Raw genomic sequence first — 7,622 nt, forward strand, 5'->3', positions numbered from 1 at the left:
TAGATTTGTGCTTCCCTAGGAATTGCGTTAAGACTCACGTTAAGTAACTGAATGTTATGCTACGAAATACTAGACTGCATAAGAAACGTGAGCTCATAATATTAACTCTGGAAGAGACTACATCATTTGTAACGTTTATTTAATTGCTTCCAGGGTTCAGAAGCAATAAATATCAAAGAATATCTGCCGAGTAAATCATAGATCCTTCGATGGATGAATTAGTTTGTATTTGAATTTGACAGAGAGAATGAAAGGTGTAAATACGGTCGCTGCACTGTACCGCCTGCCTTAATAAAAGGCACCATATAGTTACCCTTCTCATCAGTTCGTAAAGCACCCAGTGCCAAGACTATTTAGGAAGGAAAGTGTACTCTATACAGCCGAATCAATAATCGAGTCACTGGCAGAAGGACAGAGGTGTTACATATTACATATGTAACAGTAATGTTAGGCAAATGGTTCAAATGGCTCTGAGCACTATGGGACTTAACATCTATGGTCATCAGTCCCCTAGAACTTAGAACTACTTAAACCTAACTAACCTAAGGACATCACACAACACCCAGTCATCACGAGGCAGAGAAAATCTCTGACCCCGCCGGGAATCGAACCCGGGAACCCGGACGTGGGAAGCGAGAACGCTACCGCACGACCACGAGCTGCGGAAAGTAATGTTAGACGGCGAACGCTGTCATTACATTACCGCCGCATGTCGTGCCGAACTTTTCGATTTTTCGAGGCAATGGAAGAGCCATATCTTCACTGTGTCAAATACCTACAGTTCAATGGATCATGCCATGCTACTCGATAATAGTGCGTCTAAATAATTTTAGTAACATTCATTATATGTCCTGGAAAACTGTATTGGGTAGTACTGTAAGTGGGGTTAATTTTATTTAAATTACGTTGCTTTCTCTTTTGGTGCGTTATGAGCGAAAGATACAATAGAGAACTCAATTTACGTACGAAGGAAGTCCATTTCAACGTTTGCCTTGCATAATGGTATTAGGCGCGAATTTCTGTAATTCATTGCAGAAAACAGAACGAATTACTCATTGCTGCTCGAATGGCGACGCGTACGTTTAAATTAACACTTTGCATCTCTCATCTGAACAGCTCTAACGAACTTATAGTCACGATTGTGTACTGGCTATGCATCTGTTCACGTTTTGTTTCTAATACACGCCTAAAGATTAAAAATACTGATGATCTGTCAAAATCACATCAAGATTTAAAGGACAGGCTTTCCGAGCGCCTGTCCCAATTGCATTCCAAATTCACAAACAGTCGCCTACTCCAAAGTTGAAAAACATTTACCTATATCACCAACTAGCCACTGTGAAACTTCAGTCACACTTCGAATCTGCCAGTAGACCAGAACACGAGCATGTCCTAAGACAATTGGTCAACTTGGATAGAACTCGAAATTTTTGAAAATATTTTAGTAGTTTAATTGATAAAGTCAGAACTAGAGTTAAAAAGAAAAGAAAAGAAAAAAACCTTGGCATAATAGGTGGACTTATACTGTGGTACTGTCAGTCCCGAAGTGACAGTATCAGCGACAAAACTTACAGTTCCCTACACGGCTAACGATAGTTTATGATAACTTGAAGGCTACCTTAACGATGATGGAATACAGTACAACTACAGCGATGTCCTTTACTTGTTTCCAGGTGTTTTCCATCCACAATATTTCAGACGGAAGTGCTGTCTACTGAAACAGTAGCGGTAGAGGAGTCGATGAACCACAACACTGTCTTTTCCCGTTCCTTCAACTGCCTCGTGATGCGGGTCAAGCTACAATTGGCGCTATAGTCATACTGACCTCAAGCCATGCGCCGTCCAGCCATCTGTGCACGACTGACAGACCTGTGGCAGTATGGTCCCGCACTTTCATTTATTACCACCGAGTTATTAATATGTTACGTTACTTTATCTGCTTCCCCCCCTTGAAGCATGGATCTTCCTGCCGGTGGAGTGGTTTGTGTGCTTCAGCGATACATATAGCCGCACCGTAGGTACAGCCACAAGGTAGCGGTATCTGTTGAGAGGCCAGGCAAATGTGTGGTTCCTGTAAAGGGGCAGCAGCCTTTTCAGTAGTTGTAGGGTAACAGTCTGGATGATTGACTGATCTGGCCATATAACACCAAACAACCTTGCTGTGATGGTATTGCGAACGGCTGAAATCAAGGGTAAACTACAGCCGTAATTTTTCCCAGGGACATGCAACCTTACTGAATGGTCAAATGATGATGGAGTCCTCTCTTAATCGGGCACGTAGGTTAGAAAATTTAGAAAGGGAAATGGATAGGTTGAATTAGATATAGTGGGAATTAGTGAAGTTCAGTGGCAGGAGGAACAGGTCTTCTGGTCAAGTGCATACAGGGATATAAATTCAAAGTCAAAAAGGCGTAATGCAGAAGTGCGTTTAACAATGAATAAGAAAATAGAAACGCGGGTAAGTTACTACGAACAGCATAGTGAACGCATTATCGTAGCCAAGAGAGACACGAAGCCCACGTCTACGACAGTAGTACATGTTTACATGTCAACTAGATCCGCAGAAGATGAAGAGATTGATGACATGTATAATGAGGTGAAAGAAATTGTTCAGATGGTTAAAGAAGATGAAAATTTAATTGTGATGGGGCATTGGAATTCGATAGCAGGAAAAGCAAGAGATGCAAAAATAGTGAATATCGACTGGGACAAAAGAATGTAAGAGGAAGCCACTTATTAAAGTTTTGCACAGATCATAATTTAAGAATTGCAAACACTTGGTTTGAGAATCGTAAAAGAAGGTTGTATATATCGAAGAGACCTGGAGACACCGAAAAGTTTCAGGTTGATTATGTAATGGTTAGATAGAGATTTAGGAACCAATTTTTAAATTCTAAAACATTTCCAGGGGCAGATGTGAACTCTGATCACAATTTATTGGTTATGAACTTTAGATGAAAACTGCAGAAATTTCAAATAGGAAATTAAGGAGCTGAGTCCTGAATATGCTGAAAGAACAAGAAGTTGTTGAGAGCTTCAGAGGGAGCATCAGGCAACGGTTGACTAGAACAGGGGAAAGGAATAAAGTAGAAGACGATTAGGTAGCTTTAAGAGGTGAAAGAGTGAAAGCAGCAGAGAATTATACAGGTAGAAAGACAAGGCCTAGTAGGAATCCTTGGATAAAACAAGAGATATAGAGTTTCACTGATGTAAGGAGAAAATTTAAGAATGAAAGGGAATACAAACGTCTAAAAATGTAATTGACATGATGTGCAAAACTCCCAAGAAGGAAAGGTTATAGGATAAATGTAAGGATTTAGAAGCATATTTCAATAGGTGAAAGATAGATACCGAATACAGGAAAATCAAAGAGGCCTTTGGGGAAAATAAAGCAGCTGTGCCAATATCAGGTGTTCAGATGGTAAACTAGTCCTAAGCAAAGACTGGAAAGCTGAAATATGGAAGGAGTATATACAAGTCAGGTGAACTTGAAAGCAATATTATAGAAAGGGAAGTGGAAGTAGATGAAGATGAGATGGAACATATGATACTGCGAGAAGAATTTGACAAAGCTCTGAAAGATCTAAGTAGAAACAAGGCCCCAGGAGTAGAAGAAATTCTGTCATAATTACTGATAGCCGTGGGAGATCCAGCCATGACAAAATTCTTCCATCTGGTATGCAGGATGTATAAGACAGGCGAAATACCTCAGACTTCAAAAGGAACGTAATAATTCCAATTCCAAAGAAAGCAGTTGCTGGCAGGTATGGAAATTACCTGACTATCAGTTAAATAAGTCATGGTTGCAAGAAACTAACACGGATTCTCTACAGAAGAATGGCCAAACTGGTATAAGCAGACCTCGGGGAAGATCGGTTTGGAGTCAGGAGAAATATAGGAACACGAGACGCAGTACTGAGCTACGATTTATCTTAGAAGATAGGTTAAGGAAAGATAAACCTACATTTATACCATTGTTGACTTAGAGAAAGCTTTTGACTGGAATATTCTCTTTGAAATTTTGAAGGTGGCAGGGATGAAATGCAGGGAGCGAAAGGCTATATACAATTTGTACAGAAACCAGAAGGCAGTAATAAGAGTCGAGGAGCATGGAAGGGAAGCAGTGGTTGGGAAGGGAGTGAGACACGATTGTTGCCTGTCACCCAAATCATTCAGTCTGTACATTGAGCATGCAGTAAAGGGAACCCATCAACAATTTGGAGTAGGATTAAAGTTCAGGAACAAGAAAGAAAAATTTTGAGGTTTGCCAGTGATATCGCAATTCTTTCAAAAACAGCAAAAGACTTAGAAGAGCAGTTGAACGGAATGGACAGAGTTTTGAAAAGGGGATATAAGATGAACATCAACAAAAGTAAAACAAGGCTAATGGAATGTAGTCGAATTAAACCAGGTAATGTTAAGGGAAGTCAGCTTAGGGAACGAGACACTTAAAACAATAGATAAGTTTTGCTATTTTGGCAGCAAAATAACTGATGATGGCCTAAGTAGAAAGGACATAAAATGCAGACTGACAAACTGCTGAATAAGAGAAATCTGTTTACATCGAATACAGGCTTAAACGTTAGGAAGTCTTTGCTGTAGATATTTGTCTGTAGTGTAGCAATGTATGGAAGTGAAACTTGGACGATAAATAGTTTAGATAAAAAGAAAATAGAAGCTTTAGAAACATGGCGCTACAGAAGAATGCTGAAGATTAGATGGATCGATCGCGTAACAGCCGTAACTAATGAGGAATTACTAAACAGAATTGGGGTGATAAGAAATTTGTGGAAGAACTTGACCAAAAGAGGGGATCGGTTGATAGGACTAATTATGAGACATCAGGGAATCACCAATTTAGTAATAGAGGGAAGTGTGTGGGCTAAAAGTCGTAGAGGGATACCAAGAGAAATGTACAGTAAGCAGATTCAGAAAAATATAGGTCGCTGTACTTATGTGAGGATGAGGAGGTTCGCACAGGATAGAGTAGCATGGACAGCTGCGTCAATCCTGTCTTCGGACTGAAGATCACAACAGTAACAACTTTATCCATCTCGTTCTAAGTTTTGTTGAGCAGTGTGTAGCACAATCGAAGGTGAAGTTTCCAAAACAAATTCACTTTTTTTAGTGGAACTGTATAGATGATTCCGATTTGGACTATGAATTGAAAAGAATATTCTAACACGGTCAGAAAGAGAAATGCTTAGTAGAGGATATTGCTAACTTTTTCCTCAATTCAAACGGTTAAAACTAATACCTTACAGCTGTTTTCTCCACAGAAAATCGTAGTGGGTGGCGAAATTATAGAGCAATTTAAAACAGTCGTTTATGTGGCTTGGATATTTCGAAAGAAAGATTATCGATAGTGAATGAACCCTATGACTTCTCATTGCGTAAGTGCAACAGGAGGAAAAAAATGGTCCAAATGCCTTTGAGCACTATGGGACTTAACATCTGAGGTCATCAATCCCCTAGAACTTACAACTACTTAAACCTGACATCACACACATCCAAGCCCGAGACAGGATTCGAACCTGCGACCGTAGTAGTCGGGCGGTTTCGGACTGAAGCGTCTAGAACCGCTCGGCCACTGCTGCCGGCAACAGGAGGAAACACTTCGCTTGGACGTAACGGACAGAACAGCTTCGCCCACAGTCTTGGCGTGACGTTGGACCATTGCAAAGGATGTGGGCATGTCTGCGTCGACGGTTCGACGCCATCTTCGGCGGATGGACAAGTGGCACCCATGCCATTGTGTCGGCTTCCACTGACCAGAACCCACCAACGCCGCAGACTGCAATGGGCACATGAATGGCGACACTGTCATGCTGAGTGGCAAACTGTTCTTTATTCGGACGCGACCCATTTCAACTTGTCCTATGGAGATGTCTGCATACGGGTTCGACGCCGTCATGGTGAACGCAATCAGGCAGGCTGTATTGTTGAGCGGCATAGGCGACAAACGGAAAATGTGGTGCGTTATTGCCTATAACACGCGATCTAGGCTCCAAAGTCTTGAGGGCAACCTGAACAGTTACCGCTACATAAGGAAGGTTTTACACCCCGTGGCGCTGCCCCTTCTTCAGGCCGTTCCACATGCCATAGTTCAGCCAGGACAACGCCCAGCAGCACGTGGCGAGGAATGTGTAAGGCATCTTAGAAGAATGACGGGTACCACTGCTTCCCTGGCACAACCGTTCGCTTGACATGTCGACAATCGAACATACCTTGTATATGGTCGGTCGGCAACATGTTCGTTGAGGTCCCTGCTGCAGCCACAGATGATGCTTTTGGGACGCTCCTACAAACCGTGTGGTAGAGTAATCCCCAGCTGCATATTCAAGCGCTCTTTTTGATTCCATGCCACGGCGTCTGCGGCTTTGATTGCAGCAAGCAGAGGCGTTACTCTGTGCTGCACCTCCCCAGTCACAGTGAATGTACAGGTCTGCATAGCTAACCATTTGTGTAGTGTCATGTCCCTAACCGACGGAATACATTTCACTGAGATCACATCTCTCAGTCTTGGCGTTTCACTCTCTCCAAACAGTATTATATATAAAGACGTAGATTTGTCTGAGTACAGCCGTTTCTTTTTCATCCATTCCTGACAAGCAGCTAAATTCGACTGATTACCGCAGCTAATAATTCAGTCATTAGGACAAGATCAAGAACACGTGCCGAACACGCTTTTAAGGCCAGTCAACTGAATTAAACGTAAAGTAGCACTAATAGACTGAACGCTAAGAGGCTAAGCAGATGGGGAGTACGGGTCGATTAATTACCGTATCAGATCCAAGACTAAAAGTAATAGCTTCCGCTATTAACTTTTCGGTAGTAACAGACGGCGCAAAGTAGGTGCTCCATTCTCCTTCGGGATAAATTTAGGCGAACAGTTGTATCAAAAAGACTGAGCGCAAGTTTTTATGCTTTTAAGAAATCACCTCGACAAGATCTTAGCTCTAGATTAGGTGGACGGCAATTCCTAATCAGCGCAGTCCAGTTTTATTATAGAAGTACTGCGTCTAATTAATAACTGGTAGAATGAGACGATTATGTATCTTATACATCCGAATTTTTCTTATGGCGGTTAGACCAAGTTATTTCCCCGGAACTATGAAGAAGATTATCGACTACTGAATAAGTAAACTGTTTTCTTCCTATCACGATCGACGCGATGATAATTATGGCGCTGTTGACTTATCTTCGCCTACTTATTTACATCTGTTTATATACAGTTATTTTCTAGCGAGCACATATGAGAAACGTTAGATATATGAAGCTGTTATTAGACTTCACAAGCACATTATAGCTGTTACGTAACCATTGAGATGGGTGTAAAGTAAAATATTCGGCTAAATCAGTCGATGGAAGTAGTTTTAATGATGGTTTTGTTACGTTTTTCGAAGCTTTACGTGCGGAATTTATTAAGGCCTCATGTTGAACAGATGATTATGTAGTCTGCAATTTCAGTTTTACCAGGCACATATTGGAAGTAACTTAAGTGGTATGAGTTTATACAACATCGACTTTATTAATTAAAGAGTACAACATTTGCAATCAGCATCAAATGTATAGGTTAGATGCGCTAACTGAAGGAATATAATTTGAAATAAACTCTACCA

Source organism: Schistocerca serialis, chromosome 1, assembly GCF_023864345.2.
Source record: "Schistocerca serialis cubense isolate TAMUIC-IGC-003099 chromosome 1, iqSchSeri2.2, whole genome shotgun sequence".
Classification (NCBI taxonomy): Eukaryota; Metazoa; Arthropoda; class Insecta; order Orthoptera; family Acrididae; genus Schistocerca; species Schistocerca serialis.